The sequence below is a fragment of the Ursus arctos genome, unplaced genomic scaffold, assembly GCF_023065955.2.
Source record: "Ursus arctos isolate Adak ecotype North America unplaced genomic scaffold, UrsArc2.0 scaffold_9, whole genome shotgun sequence".
Lineage (NCBI taxonomy): Eukaryota > Metazoa > Chordata > Mammalia > Carnivora > Ursidae > Ursus > Ursus arctos.
This window is the reverse complement of record NW_026623111.1, coordinates 68,142,782-68,163,084: the sequence shown is the minus strand read 5'-3', so window position 1 is coordinate 68,163,084 and position 20,303 is coordinate 68,142,782. Positions and strand designations below refer to the sequence as shown.

Genomic DNA, 20,303 nt, shown 5'->3' with positions numbered 1-20,303 from the left:
ACCCAGGCGCCCCTAGTCAAGTACTAGTTAAGAAAGCCTGGGAGCAAATAGCCCCTGGCTAGGTAGCAAGTGGGAACACCACACTGTAAGAGGAAGCACAAAGTTGGGGTGGACAGCTAGGCTTTTCTGCCATAACCAGGAAGGGAAAGGGGCAAAGCACTCAAGTATTCTTTTCAAAAAAGATCCCTGCCTGATGCTCACTCATCCCTATTCAAATAAGATGTTTTCTGGGTTATTATTTCCTCTCAACGTGAGTAGTTTATTCTCACCTTTTAAAATATTACCTATGTAGCTAATATTTATCGAGTCCTTACCATGCCCCAGCCAGTGCTCTAAATGCCCTGCACATATTAAATTATTTAACCATAGTAAAACCTTTATGAGGTAGATACTCTTGTTATCCTTATTTTAAAATACAGGACCTGAAGGGTGCATGAGTGGCTCAGTCAGTTAAGTGTTCAACTCTTGATTTCAGTTCAGGTCATGATCTCAAGGTCATGAGATCAAGCCCTCCGTCGGGCTCCATGCTTGACACAGAGTCTGCTGGAGATTCTCTCTCTCCTTCTCCCTCTGCTCCTTCCCCCACTTATGCTCTAAATAAATAAATAAATAAAATATTTTAAAAATAAAATAAAATACAGGACTGAGGCACAGAGAGATTATGCCTCTAGGTCAGGACATACAGCTGCTGAATAGCATAAACAGGACTGGACCCACTGTCCAATAGAGCCTGTATTCTTAACCACTGTACCATACTATCTGGGAAGCTGTGGTATATTGACTGCTCTGTGTTATCTATAGCTAAGACAGTAGTTCAGCTGCTCTTAATGCTGGCTTACACAATAGAGAAGGTTTAAGTTCTCTTACTTTAAAAGTCTAAGCTGCTGGATGGCCCAGGAGAAGCCAGCTCTGCTCTACAGTATCATTTAGGGACCCGGACGCTTTCTTTTGCTCTACCTTTTCTGAGGGTGTATGCCTTGTGCTCCAGCACGTCCTGGTGCCAGACCAGAGGAAGTGGGAAAGAGCAAGAGAAAGGAAAGCAGCTTCTTTCTATGATCTGGAAGTCACATATACCACTTCCGTTCCTCTGGTTCAGCCATAACTTAGTCATATTGTCACACGTGGCTGTAAGGGGAGCTGAGAATTTAGTGCCCGGCGAAGCAGTCATGAACACATCGGAAACTCAGGGGGAACTGGATAATTAGCCCTCTCTGCCGTGCATGGTCCTCACACAATCCTATGCTTAATCATCACACTGTATGTAGTAACCAGGTACCAGAGATGGAGAGTTACTAACAAGACTTTGTATTGAAAGCAACTTGGAGAAGTTCTAGGTCCTAGAAAAAGAGGTGAAAAATAGTCCGTAGAAATCAGTAGCACAGATTGGTGGTGGAATGAACCCTGATTTTGGATTCCAAAAGACTCGGTTCTAATCTGTTTCCGCCATTTACTAGTGTGTGAGGATGGGCAACTTAGCTTCTCTCAACTTTGGTTTTCTCATCTATAAGATGAAATTGACCACAATACATACTTTCAGAATTATTTTGGCAATTAATAAGGTAATGCATATAATGTCTAACACGTCAAGTTTGACATTTCCAAAACCAGGCCCTTAATATTCGTTCTCAAACCTGCTCTTCTTGTGGTCTTTTCTATCACAGTAGACGGCAACCTCATCCTTCTGATTCTCAGACTAAAATCCTTGGAGTTGTCATTGACTGTCCTTTCCCATCTTCATATTGAAACCATCAGTAAATCCTGTCCACTCTTCACTTAAACCACATCTGTTACTCAACCCCTCCATGCCATGTGTCCTCTGCTGCTGCCCTGGTCCAAGTCATTGTCTTGCATTGCCTGGATTATTGCAACAGCCTCTTGAGTGTTCTCGCGGCTTCCTCCTGGGCCCCTAGCAGCTAAATTCATCTTTTTAAATATAAGATTGATTCTGTTCAGGGTGGTTGACCCTGGTTAAAACGCCAGTTATTTTTCCAGCAAAATGTTTTTTTCCAGAAATAGCAAAGGAATTGCCATTCGAGACATGCAAGCTATGGCAAACCATAAGCAAGTCTGGAGAGGAAGGGACAGAAGCCTTACTTTATAGAGAAAAGGAGGAAGCTGGGAGGGGCTGCTTTGAATTAGACTCCTTTGGAGGAAAGCAAGAGATTAGGGTGGTGATGGTTTCTGCTTGGCTGGGTTGTGGTATTTTTTTATTGGTTGAGCTTGTTGCTGGGCAAGGAGGCAAGGTATGTCTCTTCCTGTTGGGTCTGCAATTGATGTCCAGTAGTAGGGTGTAAGGGCTTCCCCTTCTGGCCTCCTTATTCCACTTTAAATGAGGTTCCTTTATTCAGTTTCGCAGTTCCCCCTTTTGATGAAGATGTTTCTCCAAAGCATCACTGGTCCAGAGTTTGGTTTTCTGCATTTGATGGTTTTGTCCTTTGGTGCCAGGAAGGACCTTTGCCGGTTGTTATGTCCCACATCAGAGGGCAAGTGCATAGAAGTTGGAAAACATTTAAGGCCATATTTGGTGACAAGGAAAGTTAGGATATTAACCTGGTAGGGGAGATACCATGATCATGAAGGTCATTTTCCCACAGTGAGACTCATCCTTTGCATTCCAGATGTGCTGACCCTTGAGATTTCCCCAAATGCGGGAAACTCAACTGCATAATTTGTGGTAGGGGAGGACTTGTTCACACTCACCCCTGGGCAAAGCACACACACACACACACAAAAAAAAAAACCAAAAAAACAAGGGTGATTAGGAAAGAGAACTCTCAGGCATTTCTTATCCAAAGTCTATATCTTGTCAAGGTCATAAATGTTGGAGAGGGTATCAAAGCACGGAGCTGGTGTCACCCTACTGAATATATAATTTCTACAAAGATTTGACAAGCAACAGGCAGAAGACTTAAAAATAATTATGCAAAGCAGAATCAAAAGTAGTATGACAATTCTAGTTTTTATGATGGTTCTAAACCAGAAGCCGGAACCGGAAGGTAACCAGGTAAATAGGTCAAAAGTCGGGGGTCAATAGATGAGATTTGTTATAACCAGCGGGCTTGTTCCCTGATCTTGTGTAATCGAATTTCTACCTCTCCAGAGGCATTTATCCATGTGCAACATGTGGATTTATGATTATACAAATGCCCCTTTGTTCAGCAATTAGGTAATCAAAGGCTGTGGGATTGTCAAAAACAACTGTAGTCAAGTCAGGTGATCGTTGTTGGGCTGCTACTGCTTTAGCTGTGGAATCAGTTAGCTACCCTAACGTTAGGGAGCGATTTCGGATCATTCATTGGCATGTACTCTGATCCGGGAGAGAAAGGCTTATTTTGAAAGGATCTTAGAGAGGAGGTTTTCATTTTGAAAAATGCTTCTTGTCCAAAGAAAGATAGCTGAGGCACCATTCAAGTCTCAGCCCAAATGTCATTTCCTCACGGTGTCCTTTCATGACCAGCCCATCTAAATCAGCCTCTTCATCCTGCCAGTCTTCTTTCCTAGCACCTCCTACTCTCTGACACCTGTTTCCTATTTATTTGCTTACTCGTTTAATGGTTGTCTCCCTTCCATGAGAATGTAAGTTCCAAGAGAACAAGCACCTTATCCGTCTTATTTATTACTGTATCTCAATGACTTGATACAGTGCCTGCTATTTATTAGGTGTTAAATATTTCTTAAATAAATAAATGTGCAAGGGGCGCCTGGTGGGCTCGGTCAGTGGAACTTGTGACTCTTAATCTTGGGGTTGTGAGTTCATGCCCTACACTGGGTGTAAGGATTACTTTAAATAAATAAATAAATAAATAAGTAAGTAAATAAATAAATAAATAAATAAATAAATAAACTAACAAACTAAGTAAATAAATAAATAAATAAACAAGCTTGGAAAAAATTAAATATTAAAAATTAAATTTTTTAAATTAAATTAATTAAAAAATTAAATAAATGAAGGTGCAAGATAGTTTTGTGAAGTATCCATTAGTATCCATTAAGGTAGCAGTAACCACTGTAAGGGATAAATCCCCAAATCCCAGTGGTCTGTAGAATAGAATTTTATTTATCATTGAAATGAAGTCCATTCAGGAGACCAAGCTTTTTTTTTTTTTTTTTTTTTTGCAGGTCTGTTCTCCTAGTGGGCTTGCATGTCCTCTGTTTTCAGCAGGGGGAATAAGAGGATAGTGAATCACCAGTGAAAGTTTTTGTGGACTGAAAATGACATATATTACCTCCTCTTGTTTTATTTTGGCTGGCACTCATTCATATGGCTACTTCATTCAAAATCTGTAAGTTTGAAGTCTGTTCAAAATTTCTGATTTGAGGGGAAACTGGCTGGCTCAGTCGGTGAGCATGTAACTTACTGTCTAGGTCATGAGGTCAAGCTCCATCCATGTTGGGTGTAGTGAAGTCTACTTAAAAATATTTTTTTTTAAGTTTGAAGTTCTCATGGATTAATGAATGAATCAAGTCAGCCACAGAAGCACTAAAATGTCTGCTCTTGTCCCAATGTTCTCAAAGACAGTAAAAAGGTCAAACATGAAAACCTAAAGATAAACTGTTGATGTAAAGTGCATTCATTTATAACAAAATTATTATAAATTTAAAGGAAAATAAAATCATAAAGTTAACTTTAAGTAAATACTACAGCAATTATAAGTTAAAACATTATATATTTTCCAATAAGCTATGGTCAGGATATTTTTCTTGGGTGTCCTTAATGATGTCATATTGCCTTCCTCTTCTCTATGACCATCTATAGAACAATCTCTATAAAATCAGTTTCTCCGTTTCTAACACATGTCTTGCCCCTCGGGTGAACAGTATTATAATTTAACCTTAAATACTGCATCTACAAGATGATTTTTTGGGAAGAAACCAAATAATCAATCCCAGAAAACTAAGAACACCAGAAGAAAAGGGAAATGAAGCTAATGGTAGGAAGGCAAGAGAACAGAACTGTGATCTAGTGAGTGGCATGGGAAATGGGATGGGAGGTAGGTGCGTGTGTAGCTTGTGCATATCTGAGTTGGAGATGTGGTAGTGTTTAGTCATTTCTGGACAAAGTCACGTACACCCTGTCAGGGTTCCTAGAGCAATTTGCAGAGCCTTCTCATAACCTTTCTACACTGGGTTACAGTTGTCTGTTGTCTCCTTCTTCTCTACTGGATCAAATTCCTTGAGTGTAGGAACCTTGTCCTTCCTTCTTCAGATTCCCAGCTCTTCCGTGGTGCCTATACACAGTAAGACCTCAATTCATGTTTAGAAGAAATTTTATAATAAGACTGTTGAAACGATGTTGAGAGAGGAACGCTTCCCCCATCCTTCTCCAGAATGCCAGCTATCCCCCAGGCAAGAGATTGGCAGCTATTTCTTTAAGAAACTAAATCACACAAGAGGAAAGGTCTATAGATTCTGACATTTGGGGGTCCAAAACGGAAAAATCTAATGGTCCTCTGAAACAACTACAGTGAACGAGCCCATGTCTCCAGAATGTGTTTGATTTTTCAGAACTGGGGACACAGGATTGCCAGGTATTTGAAAACTATGCCTCCTGCATGGCAGATAAAGATCATAAACAATTTTTTAAAGACTAAAAATCAACAATAAATAGAGGAAAATAAAAACTTAAATTGTAATTGATATCCTTGGAGAGATATGAAAAGATATTGCACACAAGAAACAAAGAGGATATTATTAAAAGGAAACAACAGAGAACAAAATGGAGTTCTTGACAATTACAGGTTAGATAGCAGGCCATGATCTCAGGGTAATGGGATTGAGCGCCACATTGGGCTCCCTGCTCAGTGTGGCGTTTCCTTGTCCCTCTCCCTCTGTTTCTCCTCATGCACGTGCTCGCGCTCTCTCTCTCTCTCTCTCTCTCTCTCTCTCTCTCTCGATCTCTCATAAATAAATAAATAAATAAATAAATAAATAAATAAAACCTTTTAAAAAAACGTTTGAGTAGATAATGGTATCACGCTTCTCAACAGCAACATTAGGGAGCTAAGACTAGGGAGCAATGCCTACAAAATTCTGGGGAGATATAATGTTAAAACTAGAGTTCTACAGGGGCGCCTGGGTGGCACAGCGGTTAAGCGCCTGCCTTCGGCTCAGGGCGTGATCCCGGCATTACGGGATCGAGCCCCACATCAGGCTCCTCTGCTATGAGCCTGCTTCTTCCTCTCCCACTCCCCCTGCTTGTGTTCCCTCTCTCGCTGGCTGTCTCTATCTCTGTCAAATAAATAAATAAAATCTTTAAAAAAAAAAAAACTAGAGTTCTACAAGAAAATTATCAAAGAAATAGAGGGTAGAGGGAGACATTCTCAGAGATGCAAGCTTGAAAATGTAAATGCAAGCAGAATTGAAAGCTTGTCAACCTGCTATATGGCCTTTCTCAGGAAGTAACCAGAAGATAAACTTCATCAAAATGACAGGATAAACTAAGAAAATACCTATTGCAAGAATTAGAAGAAAAGCAGTGAAATACAAGAGAGGTGAAGTTACAGCAGGCCTACAGAATGACAAGTCCAGATTGGAGCAGGAAGCAGAGCAGTTCCAGGAGGGCTATCTCCGTAATGTGACGGAGCCAACTTGTATGGACTCACGAGAATAGACAGTGTGCTTCTCTTTTCAACCGTGCATTCAGTGATATCACTGCTCGTAGCTTGAAATGGGTCATGTGTTAATCTGTATTTACACAACGGAAGGGGAAAAGCTAAACTTCAGAGTTCAGCTGCCCCTACCCGCCAAGGACAGCTAGTTGTTAAACATTTACCAGCCTACTCCTGAACTTTGCAGATTTGCTGTAAAGTTTAACAATGGAAATTTATAGTAAGAGGTATTTTGCAAAACTTTTGGGAACATGGGAAACTTTAGCCATAATTTCGAAACTAAGCAAGTAGGAAAAAATGAGGTAGTTACTATCTCTAGGAAAAACAAAAAGTACACAGTAAAAATACTATAATTATAACATGTTATCTGGCTCAGCGATGAGCAAATTTTACATAATTGTAATAACGAAAACCCTGAATATGGATGTAATCAAAATTGAAGTATCATCATATTGGAGAGAAGAAAACAGGGGAAAGGGTCTGTGAAAGGGAGCTAAAATCTTCACCTGTCGTACTGGAAGTGGAGGCAGGCATGAGAATGTCCCTTCTCAGATTTCCAACTGCAGGGAACAAACATATCCGTCCAACGGGCCTAGTCGCTGCGCTTTGAAATCCATCACTACATCTGTGCGGAGTCCATACTTCCCATGGGCTGCTCCCAGCAGTGACCGAGAGAGAAAGGGATATTAAGGTAAACTGGTTTCTGGGAGATAGGGGATTTCTCCAATGGGTGACTATGATTTGAGGAGTCCCCAGGGGCCTTGCTGACCTTTCCTTTGAATTGCTCTGTGCTGTAAAGTGATTCCACCCAGTCTTTCTCCTTTCCCTCTCTCTGACTTAGTAAGACTTGCAGATCAGTCTGATAGCATTTCAGTTTTCTCTTGGTTCTCTCTCCATTTTTCCTTATAGGCATTTCCCTAATAAATTTCCCACTTTTGTGTCTGCCTCTTGGAGGGTCTGGACTAAGAAGTGAGTTAATAATACCTAAAATTAATCAAAAGATGGCTGTATATACCTTATTTTCCTAGAATATGCATGTAAATGCCAAAAGAAATAGCTAAAAGAAGTGATAAAGAGGCATACTTTTTTTTTTTTTAATTTTTATTGAGGGACAAACTCAGACTTGGAAAACCTTCAGGGTGTGGTGTACATGGGTCAGTATGGCTGTTCTCAAGCATCAGGAGATGTTTTCTTAGTTATTCTTTCTTTTTTTTTTTTTTAAGATTTTATTTATTTGAGAGAGTGAGAGAGAGAGCACAAGCAGGGAGGAGGGGGAGAGGGAGAAGCAGGTTCCCCGCTGAGCAGGGAGCCCAACATGGGGCTCAATCCCAGGACCCTGGGATCATGACCTGAGCCGAAGGCAGAGGCTTAACCAACTGAGCCACCCAGGCGCCTGGGGGTAAACATTTTTAGAAGTCTTTAGCACTACTGAACTTTTTAATATATGTGTATATATTAACTATTTATAAGTAAGTTGTTTTTAAATGACAGACCACTGCTGTAGACATTGCTTGCTTTAGATTATAGAGGGAAACCAAGATTTTTTTTTAATTTGTTTCTTTTTTTTTGTATGATGTTATGTTAGTCATCATGGAGTACATCATTAGTTCTTGATGTAGTGTTCCATGATTCATTGTTTGCGCATAACACCCGGTGCTCTATACAATACGGAAACCAAGATTTTATCTTGACTTTATAAACTGTACTTCTAGGACATGATCACTGTATACAGTGACTCCTTGCACTTTCTTTTGGCATCAGTGGTTTCAGGCTGATTCATTAAACTCCTTGCAGACAGCTCCACCAGGAGGGAGCAAAATAATCCGCCGTCAGAGGGGCTATGCTGAAATGAAAGCACTATTTGCAATGTCCTTGGGTTGTTGTTTCTATGTTTAATATATACAGAAGAATAATTTTTAGAGATGTTATTTTTCCCCCTTCTCCTCCCTATTTTGGGTAGACAAGTGCTTAGTATTACTTTGTCTTAGAATTTTTGCAAAGGCCATCAAAAGTGGTATAAATCCTCAAAAAGTTCACTAGAACTTTTAAATAAAATCCAGGAGAGTAACTTTTCATAATATGCTATGACAGTTTATTAAAACATTGTATTTTATTGTCTAAAAACGATAATAACCCATTCACCATCTTCATGATCAAGATTATTTTCCCACATTGTGCTCAAGTCTTTATAAAAAAGTTACCTAATCTAATCCTTTAAAGTTTTCACTGAAAATGTAGTGGGAAATTCTAGTTAAACTAATAGGTTGAGATATAAACTTATCATGTTCCTTTTCATAATTTCTCTAAAATAGCAATTAAGAAATCTTTAAAAAGTATAAAAGGACTAAAAAATAAAAAGACTACAACAGAGAAGAGAATGTAGAAAGCAGATGGAGGAGTGCTAAGTAATTTAGCAGAATAGAAAAAAGCTGAAACCTAAAACCCCAGAGGGGTAAACCAAAAAGAAGCAAACTAATCTTTGCACCTAAGTTCTGAGTAAATTAAAGTAAAACAAGCAAACAAGTGTGATACCCTCAAGTTTTAAGATCCTCTATAGGACATAAGATATTCTTAGAACAAGAAAAATGTGCTGTTTTATAAAAGGAACATTTTGAGGTTGCATCTGGGCGGCTCAGTTGGCGAAGCATCTGACTTCAGCTCAGGTTGTGATTTTGGGATCCTGGGATCTAGCGCAGAATCAAGTTCAGTGCTCGGCAGGGAGTCTCCTTGTCCCTCCCCTCTTCTTCTGCCCCCTCCCCCTGCTTGTGCTCTCTCTCTTTCAAATAAATGAATAAAATCTTTTTTAAAATTTATGAGAGAGAAAGAGAGCACATGAGCAGAGGGAGAGGGAGTGGGAGAAGCAGACTCCCCACCAAGCACAGAGCCCAATTCAGGACTTGATCCCAGGACCCCGAGATCATGACCCAAGCTGAAGGCAGACACCCAACAGACTGAGTCACCCAGGCACCCCTGAATAAAATCTTTAAAAAAAAAAAAAAAAGGAACATTTTGAAAACAAAAGGGAAAATCTTAGAGGTTAAATATATTATGGACATTAGAAACACAAAAAAGGGGGGGTGGTGCCTGGGTGGCTCAGTCAGCTAGGTATCTGCCTTCACTTAGGTCATGATTCCAGGGTCCTGGGATTGAGCCCCTCATTGGGCTCCCTGCTTAGCGAGGAACCTGCTTTTCCCTCTCCCTCTACCCTTCCCCCCACTTGTGCTCTTGCTTGCTCACTTGTTCTCTATCTCAAATAAATAAATAACATCTTTTAAAAAACCACACACACACACACACACACACACACACACACACAAAGGTTTAGAAGGTAAAGCCAAGGAAATTTCACAGAAAGTAAAACAGAGACAAAGAGATTTAAAATAAAAACAAAGATAAGAAAACTAGAGAACCAGGAGAGTTCCAGATAATAAAAGAGAGGGAGGAAATTAACAAAAAATTATTACCAAAAGATTCCCCTATTCATTTAGTCATGAATTCATTCGTTCAGGTTTAGTAAGTACCTACTACGTACCAGACCCCACGCTAGGTGACAAGAACTCAGCGGTAAATAGTAAAGCAATAAAATTCCTGATCTTGTGGAGCTTACTCAGAAATGAAGGCTGTAACTCTTCAGATAGAGTCCACTGAATATCATAGGCAATAAATTTAAAAATATTGACAGAAAGCACATCAACATGAATTTTCAGAACACCAGGATGATGAAAATCTCCTAAAATCTTCTAGAAAGAGAAAAAAGTTTATATACAAAATCTTGTGAATGGAAAAAACAGTCTTCTTAACATACACATGGGAACTTGAAGACAATGGAAAGATGTCTTCATAATCCCAGAAGAAATTATTTTCTACTGAAAATTAAATTCCCAGCCAAATGAACGTGAGGGTAGAATATAGTCATCTTCAAACATTCCAAGTTTTCAAAACTTTTGCTTATCATGTAGCTTTTATTGGGAAGCTACTCAGAAGAGGTTCTCCACACAATGGAAAGTTAACAAAAAAAGATGTAGGATCTAGGGAACAGTGAATCCAATACCAGAAAGGCAAAGGAAGTTCCAGGATGATAGTTGTGCATCAGACCTAAAGAGCAACCAATCCCAATTGGAACAGAAGGCTAAGGAGCTGCAGGGAGGGGCTGTTTGCAGAAAGAGTGAGAGCAAGAGAGAGGAGTTGCAGGGAGCAGATACATTACCTGATGCATATGTATTAACTTAAGAGGACATTTATCCTGCTATCAAGCATTAAGAAAGAGTGAAGGATGGGTGAATAAGATAAGAATAAGCTAAAAACCACTAAAAAAAGCAACTTTTTAGAGGTGTAAGGTAACTAATTTGTAGAAAGTAATTAAGAATATGTAAAAGAGGAGCACCTGGGTGGCTCAGTGAGCTGGGTGTCTGGCTCTGGATTTCAGCTCAGGTCATGATCTCAGGGTCATGAGATCGAGCCCCATGTTGGTCTCCATACTGAGCATGGAGCCTGCTTGAGATTCTCTCCCTCTCCCTCTGCCCCTCCCCTCCTTCATGAGCATGCTCTGACTTCCTCTCTCTCAAAAAAAAAAAAAAAAAAAAGAATATGTAAAATTGGAGGAAAAATAGTAGAGCGAACATGTTTTTTATCAGGAAATAAATAACTGACAGCCACTTAAAATTAAATAGATTGTGTTTTTGCTCTTGTTTCCCTTGCCTCAGGCAATATACCTAGAAAAATGTTGCTATGGGGCGCCTGGGTAGCGCAGTCGTTAAAGCGTCTGCCTTCGGCTCAGGGCGTGATCCCGGCGTTCCGGGATCGAGTCCCACATCGGGCTCCTCCGCTAGGAGCCTGCTTCTTCCTCTCTCACTCGCCTGCTGTGTTCCCTCTCTCGCTGGCTGTCTCTCTGTCACATAAATAAATAAAATCTTTAAAAAAATAAAAAAAATAAAAAAATAAAAAAAATAAAAAAAAAAAAGAAAAATGTTGCTATGGCCAATGGCAGAGACATTATGGTCTGTGCTCTCTTCTAGGATTTTTATGGTTCCAGGTCTCACCTTTAGGTCCTTAATCCATCTTGAGTTTATTTTTGTGTGTGATATAAGAAAGTGGCCAGTTTCATTCTTTTACCTATAGCCGTCCAGTTTTCCTAAAACCGTTTGTTGAAGGGATTGTCTTTTTTCCATTACATATTCTTGCCTCTTCTGTATTGAGACTACATCAAAATAAAAGCTTCTGCACAGAAAAGGAAATAGTCAACAAAATAAAAGACAACCTACTGAATGGGAGAAGATATTTGCAAATGACATATCCGATTAAGGGTTAGTATCCAAAATATATAAAGAACTTATACAACTTGACACCAAAAAACTCAGATAATCCAATTTAAAAAATGGGCAGAAGACATGAACAGACATTTCTCCAAAGAAGACATACAGATGGCCAACAGACATATGAAAAACAACTCAACATCACTCTTTATCAGGGAAATGTAAATCAAAACAACAATGAGATGTCACCTCGCAGCTCTCAGAATAGATAAAATCAAAAACGCAACAAACAGTAAGTGTGGAGAAAAAGCAACCCTCATGCACTGTTGGTGGGAATGCAAACTGTTGCAGCCACTATGGAAAATAGTATGGAGGTTCCTCAAAAAGTTAAAAATAGAACTACTCTAAGATTCAGTAATCATTCTACTGAGTATTTACTCAAAAAATACAAAAACACTAATTCAAAGGGATACATGCACCTCTGTGTTTATTGTAGCATTATTTACAATAGCCAAATTGTGGAAGGAGCCCACGTGTCCATCAATACATGAATGGATAAAGAAGATGTGGTATATATATACAACGGGATATTTTTCAGCCAGAAAAAAAAAAGAATGAAATGTTGCCATTTGCAACGATGTGGGTGGAGCTGGAGAGTATACTGCTAGTGAAATAAGTCAGTCAGAGAAAGGAAAATATCATATGATCTCATTCATTTGTGGAATTTATTTATTTATTTATTTTTAATTTTTTTAAAGATTTTATTTATTTATTTGACAGAGAGAGACAGCCAGTGAGAGAGGGAACACAGAAGGGGGAGTGGGAGAGGGAGAAGCAGGCTCTTAGCGGAGGAGCCCGATGTGGGGCTCGATCCCAGAATGCCGGGATCACGCCCTGAGCCGAAGGCAGACGCTTAAGGACTGTGCCACCCGGGCGCCCACATTTGTGGAATTTAAGAAACAAGAAATGAACAAAGTGTGGGGGAGGGGACAAACCAAAAAAACAGACTCTTAACTATAGAGAATAGATAGTTACCTAAGGGGATGTGGTGGGGGGATGGGAGAAATAAGTGAAGGGTTAAGAGTACACTTATTAGGATGAGCACTGAGTAATGTATAGAATTGTTGAATCACTAGGTTGCAACCTGAAACTAATATAACACTGTATGTGAACCATACTGGAATTAAATAAACAAAAGAAATAAAATACAAAACAAAACCAAACCCTCACAGATACACACACATCAATGGGAATGATTGTGGTAGTGAGGGCAGGAGAGGAGGGGGACTTGAGCATTTTTTTAGTTTTTCTGCTAATTCCAACAGTTTACACGTCTTGAGGTCAGTTTCTATTAATTCCTGTTTTTCTTGATTTGGTGTTCACTCTTTTCTGCTTCTTGGTATGTCCAGAACAATTTTAGTTTTGTGCAGAACATTGTGAATAATACATTGTTTAAAATTTTTAAAAAATAAGTAAATGTTCCTTCTGGTGAGAAGGATGATGGCGGGGATGAATGTGTTAGAGGCTACTACTTTTCATTACAAGCCTTCTTAAAATCTGAGTATGTGTATTTCTCTAATAAAAATTTAAATTAAATTATAAAAATATAGTTAAAATTAATGCTACTTGGAGCAGCTGTCAAGCAGTATATAATAAAATAGAAAAATAGTTACTTGATAAATCTATTTTATTTAACAAATTTTTAAAAAGTTCTCTCTTCTGGGTGGTTCAGGTACTTTCTGAATTTGAAGAAAGAGTAAAGGAATAAGTCATCCATGAAAATAAGTCCTGGTCCATGGCCCTGGAACAAAGAGAAATCAGGTAATTACCCCTATTGTGTGAGCATTTCATAATGTATAGAATTGTTGAATCACTGCATTGTGCTCCTGAGCCTAATATAACTTTGTCTGTCAAGTATAATTCAATAGTAAGAAAATTTTTATTTATTTTTATCTATTTTTAATAGGCTCCATGCCCAACGTTCAGCCCAATGCAAGGCTTGAACTCACGACCCTATGATCAAGACCTGAGCTGAGATCGAGTCGGATGCTTAATTCACTAAGCCACCCAAGTGCCCCAGTAGTTAAAAAAAAAAAAAAATCAGGAAAGGCCTAGCGGCGCCTGGGTGGCTCAGTCGTTAAGCATCTGCCTTCGGCTCAGGGCGTGATCCCGGTGTTCTGGGATCGAGCCCCACATCAGGCTCCTCCGCTATGAGCCTGCTTCTTCCTCTCCCACTCCCCCTGCTTGTGTTCCCTCTCTCGCTGGCTGTCTCTCTCTCTGTCAAATAAATAAATAAAATCTTAAAAAAAAAAAAAAAGGAAAGGCCTAAAGCAATTTAGGCAGTGGGTCAACGTGATTCATTAAATAGGCACAAGGTTCTATCTGCCTTCTGCTCACCATCTCTCATTTGTCACGGAAGTCATGTTTGAAAGGGAACTCGGAGTCATTTTGCAGCAAGATTAGACAGACTCATATTCTCCTTCCTTCCTAGAAGGGAAGTGGTATAAAATTCTCAGTGTCGGAAGATGTAAGAGGAAAAAATGTTAAATATTTGTAAAGTATTAAAAACAGGGAAAAAAAACTGGAAAAGAGAGAGAGACCACAAGAGCACTAAAGAAAATTTTATAACTTGGCAACTTTTGTTATTATATAAACCTTGGGCAAATGCCTCTGAAGTCTCATCTGAGATGGATTTAATAGAGATACAGGAAAATAACTCTGCAAATTTCCCAAACATTTAAAATAAAAAAGTATTCTTTAGGGGGCGCCTGGGTGGCACAGCGGTTAAGCGTCTGCCTTCGGCTCAGGGCGTGATCCCGGCGTTATGGGATCGAGCCCCACATCGGGCTCCTATGCTATGGGCCTGCTTCTTCCTCTCCCACTCCCCCTGCTTGTGTTCCCTCTCTCGCTGGCTGTCTCTATCTCTGTCAAATAAATAAATAAAATCTTTAAAAAAAAAAAAAATAAAATAAAATAAAAAAGTATTCTTTAAATTCCTTCATGTAAAGTTGAGCTAAATAAGTAAAACACAGAGATTCTCCAAGAAGGAGAAATAAGGGAATAAACAAACGGACAAAACCTCCTATCCTCCCTGAATGATTAATGATACAATAAAGATGAAAAAAATGCATTTCCCTATAATCCATTCTTGGTCGTGTACCCATTAATAGTTTGTCCTCCCTTCCACCTACTAATATCATGCTTAGTAATGTATATCAAGTGGACTGCAGACTGTCTTTTTAGCACATAAAGGAAAACAGCAATGGTGATTAAGAAGCCCTTCCTAATGTTCTTCCTCTTATTCTTTCTCCTTCTTTTTAAACAATCTCTTTAAATCGGGACGAATTGATTAGCAGAATAAGGAGAATGGTGAGGGAGAAGGACATGGAGTATCTCAGCTTTGCTTTTCACAGCAATAAAGAGAAATTAGTAATTAATGACTTAACACTAGCAGAGATTCTGCATCAAATTAGTTTTCAGGAAAGGAGATGCCAACAGAAAGCGTTACCAAATCAACAATATTTGGGTCAAAGGTGAAGTATTTCTCTGTCTACGGAGAAATAATTCTGTAAAAATTATTCCAGCTAGGGCTATTTGAAGCTATTTGGCAAAACCAACTTAAAAAAAAATAGACTACAAAAGTAAAGATGAAAAATTACCTCCTCCCAAAATACGACACTAAGTAGTTCTAGCCATAGCATGACCTTTCCAAATCTGTTTTTCTAGTGCATTGAAGAGGAAAAATTGAATTCACAAGAATTCCCTTGAGGGAGAGTGCTACAGAAGACAAGCCTTGTCGACCCTGTGCATGTTGGAAGCTCAGAAACGGAGAGCGTCTGAATGTGGGTAAAATGCCCTACGTAGGACAAGGGGATGGATTTTGTGGTAGTTTCAGTAAAGGAAGAGCAAAAGACCGAGAGGCAGCCGAAGGAGGATAACAAAAGCCCACGATGTGACATCTCGTGAAGACTACCACCAGCGTTCTTCATGCAGATCTACTGGAAAAAATCATGAAAGGCTTGAGGTTAGTGAGTAGAAAGTGGTGAAAGTACAGATTTCAGCTCCAGGATCTCGAGGGGGCTGACCAGAGACGCACGTGAAGGGAAGAGCAATGGTGAAGGCAAAGGAAAGCGTGAAGAATCCAGAGGCCATCAGACCCTCACAGACCACGATATGAGGGCCCAGGTGCCCAAATGGCATAGAGGTAACAAGTTATTTGTCGACTGAGAAAAGAGGCAGAGCAGAAATAAAAGCGTTTATTTGGGGGTCTCGGAATTGCAATTCAAGGAGCACAAACAGGGGTAGCAACCCAACTTGTGTGCCCTCGGGAACAAAAATCAAGGGTTTTAAAAGACAAAAGAGAATGCTTGTGTGGGTTGTTTACAAATAATTTTGATTGGTGTTGGCGGCAGAAAACTAACCTTGGCTGAGTATAATTGGTTGCTCAGGCTGTCACTAAGCAAAGCAGCAAATCTCAGGTGTTCATGCAGAGTCTTTGGAATATTTGCAGCTTGGACCAGTTCAGAAGTTTACGGTTCCATCTGCTGAGGACAGGCATAAGGCCCACTTCCTTAATGGCCTCCTGGCTCCATGTTAAAACCCCTTAACATAAGTGACTCCATTTTATTTTACCTTTCACAGTTTTATTTCGCACTTTTGCTTTTCAGCTTATCCAGGCTGCTTTGAACTAAGGTGAAAAACCCAGTTTGATCTCAGATGAAATCCTCGTTTTAGCACCAGGTGTGCGCCTCACGGTTACTGCCAAACTATGAGACTCCTAGTGGAGGAAGGGGACATGACCTGTAAGAACTTTTGGAATACAATCTGTGTCGCAGGGAAGTTAGGGAGACCGCTGAGGTCGTGATTACAGACTGGAATAAGAGAGTGAGAGTTAAGGGAGGTGCAATTTAAGAGAGAATATTTCAGACAGAGACCCAGGCATACCCAGGACCATATGAGCTTCCTGGAATGCAAAGGTCCAAGAAGCTCTTGATGACCTAGGATGCTGGGTGTTGATATTCCCCCAGCCCTTATCCTACTTTACCTACCTAAAAAGGATTTTCAGAAGACTGAATGGCTTCTGTGGAGCTGGTGATCAGGCACATATGGGGAACCGTGGTCGAGGCTCCTGTTGCTACAGACAGTTTGGAAGAAAACAAGGATAGGACAGGAGGATTTGGAGTTCTAAGCAAAACATACCACTGACATAAAGAAAAAGTGGCTATTAATATAACATGTACAGGTCCAGCACTGGGAATTGGCAGGGACTCAAAGACATCAATGCATTTATATTGGTGACAAAATGCTTGCCAGAGTTCAAGAGAAAATTGCTACAACCCATCTGCCAATTTGGGGGCTGTGCACAATAGGAATTTGGAAAGGTCTCTACATAGTCAAAGGACTTTTGCTGTGAGAGATGGCAGGGAACATAATTTGGAAAACAGGGCAAGTTGGAAGACGTTGCTCTAATCTAATCTAATCTAATCTAATCTAAGCAATTTAAGCAAAAAAATATTGTAGAAAGTCAATTTCCAAGGATCTCCTTCTCTCCCCCACCCAGGGTGAAATGGTATACCACTTCAGATTTGGAAGTGATAGAGAGGTGAATATTTATGGCCTTAGAGGCCCAAATAGCAACATTAAATAAACATAAGCAATATGCAAGGTATAACGAGTCTTTCTCCAAGGTTCCAACACCTGAAAAAATAAAAATCCAAAGAATCCACCTAAAACAAAAACACGGGATAAAAAATATTCTAGAATAGTCCCAACTTGTGCCTGGCAAGTGTGTTACTTGAATCCCAGCCTCTCTAATTTTTTTCTGTCCTTGAAATAATCTCAGGATCATTTCCAAAAAGTCCCTGCTATGGCAGGCCAGATGGAAAAAGAAAAAAAGAAGAAGAAGAAGAAGGAGGAGGAGGAGGAGCAGGAGGAGGAGGAAGTTGCCTTCATAATGTAGATTACAAAATTGAATCAGCCCAGGAGCAGTGATCTGAAAATGTCCTCACTTGTCTGACAGCTTTATCATGTAGAGGGAGTGACGAGGGGAATTGCTACTCTGTGGCAAACTCTGACCAAGAGGGAGGAATTTGCTGTTGAAGTGGAAATGACAAGAATTTCTGGTGAAAGTTATATATCACTCAGGACTGGAAATATATAGCATGAAGAAGCAGGGACTCATGAAGTGCCCAATTGCTATCTCCAAGTATTTGAAAAGCATCCATGTGGAAGAGAGACTTAGATTATTTTATTTATCCCTAAGGAGTAGAACTAGGTCTGGGGCACCTGGGCAGCTCCATCGGCTGAGTGCCCAACTCTTGGTTTCAGGTCAGGTCATGCTCTCATGGCTCACGGGATTGAGCTCCAAGTTGGGCTCTGTGCTCAGGGGAAGTCCACTTGAAGATTCTCTTCCTCTGCCCTCCCCTTGAACTCTCTCTCTCTCTCTGAGATAAATAAGTAAATCTTTAAAAAGAAGAAGAAGAAGAACAACAACAACAACAACAACAACAACAACTAGGTCCAATGACTAGAAACCACAGGGTAATAGATTTCAGTTACTATAAAGAAATAACTTTCAAATATACTCAATGCTGCTTAAAGATTTGATAACTATAATTACCAGAGCCACCTTTTTGGGGTTTTGTTTTGTTTTTAATCTCATACTACAAAAATGTAGAGATTATTATTAGAGATGGGGAGTTCTCTGTTGCTATGGGTGTCTAAACCATGGCTGGAAAGCCTCTTGGTCAGAATTGGTCCTATAAGCACTGGGCAGAATATCGGTTAGATATTGCTGCAGAACAAACCACTGCAAAGTGTAATGGCTTATAACAAAGCTATTTAAATCTGGGGGTCAGCACTTTGAGGTAAGTTAGCTGGACGATTCTCCTGATCTTGGCTAAGTTCAGTCATATGTCTACAGCCACCTGCTGGGTCAATTGGGAACTAGGACATTCTCTGCTGCAACATTGATCCTGAAGCTGGCTGGCTTCCCACAGCAGAGAGGAAGGTCCCAACAGAGTAAGAGGAAGTGCGCTAAGAGCTAGCGTACCATCACTGCATCCTATTGGCCAAAGCAAGTCACAAGGTCAGCCAAGATGCAAGAAGTAGGGAAAGAGATCTTACCTCTTCACAGGAGGAGATAAAAAGTCATATTGAAAAGGTTTGAGCCACAGAGGGGAGTGAAGGATTGTAGTCATTTTCACTGTCTTGTATAGAAAGTCACTAAGGATGTTGAGCAGAGGAATAATGTAATCAAATAAGCATTGTAGAATGATCACCCTAACAGTATGTTGAGAGCCATTGCTTTAATGTCCCTCAAATTATACTACAGAAAACATGAGTTATAGACAGTCTCACTTTCCATGGTTCTGATATGCACAAATTTCAGTTACCATAGGTTTAAGTTAAATAGCATCATTTGCCAACAACACAGTTCCAACCTCTGGTAGCAGGGTATAGTTACTGAATGATTACATAAGGTATCAACTCACTCCTTGTTCTTTAGTCCACAAATCACTATGTAAATAACAGATGCCCATCATGATCAGCGACCAATCACATCACTGTCTTCAAAGTTTGTCAGTGATCGTCACTGCTCGTCCGTAATTCAGTTCACAGGCAGCCAGGAAAGATAGTTGTAGAGACTTCTTGTCTCCTGGTGATTTACCCATGTGACATTTTACAAAAACAGATAATTGAAAGAGGGAGTTGGCCAAGAAAGGTGAAAGAACAGCCAAGAAACAAAAAATGGTAACATTAGATGTCAAGTTCCAATTGAGCATAAGTGGAGCTATTAAGAAATAGCTGACCACAGAACTGGCGACATTGCATATGCAGCCAGAGGAACGTGGCAACGGCAAACTTGGGGCCGTAAATGAAGAAAGTGGTTTTGACAAAAAGGATAAAGATGTCCCAGGGGAAATGACAACAGCAAAAAACTTTACATCAAGGCAATTCTCAGAGCTATTTTACAACACTGAAAGCACAAAGGATAAAGTGTTGGAAGCTGATCCAAACTTAGGAAGGAGTATGGGAATCAGCCACGGTAGAGAAAAGACGCCAGTTCTACATGTAACTTACACGATGAGAGGGCAAGCGCTAGTCAAAGTCCTTGTGATAAGTTTTTTACAAACATTTTAATTCTCAATCTAAGGTTTTAAATTACAGTGGACTAAATAAATATTAGTTTTTCTATTCTTCATTTCCTTATATACTTTTAACCAACAATAAGAAGTTTTTAACATTTTGACAAAAGGTCACAGAACTATTGTAATTCTTCCCATTGATGAAGATTGCTTGGCATGGTTTCGGTTTGCATAGTCGTGTTTATGGTCCCGTAGTACTGTGCAAAGAGAGGACTGTCCAAGAAAGTTCCTTATCAGTCAATGAGATTGTTGTTTATAGTTATCAATCTGGAGTTGTTTTGGGTGTAGTAATTCTG

The 20,303-nt window shown here is 39.8% G+C and overlaps 1 long non-coding RNA gene and 1 other non-coding gene across 2 annotated transcripts; both read left to right on the top strand.

Annotated features, from left to right (window-relative positions):
• Positions 1 to 2,542: 2,542 nt before the first annotated feature.
• Positions 2,543 to 2,705, top strand: LOC113263333 (U1 spliceosomal RNA). The gene has a single exon (XR_003319142.1). It is a non-coding gene; the product is annotated as a U1 spliceosomal RNA (small nuclear RNA).
• Positions 2,706 to 6,811: 4,106 nt separating this feature from the next.
• Positions 6,812 to 18,328, top strand: LOC123001632 (uncharacterized). Its single transcript, XR_006410708.3, has 3 exons — positions 6,812 to 7,299; positions 13,593 to 13,681; positions 15,587 to 18,328. It is a non-coding gene; the product is annotated as an uncharacterized LOC123001632 (long non-coding RNA).
• The last annotated feature ends 1,975 nt before the right edge of the window (positions 18,329 to 20,303 follow it).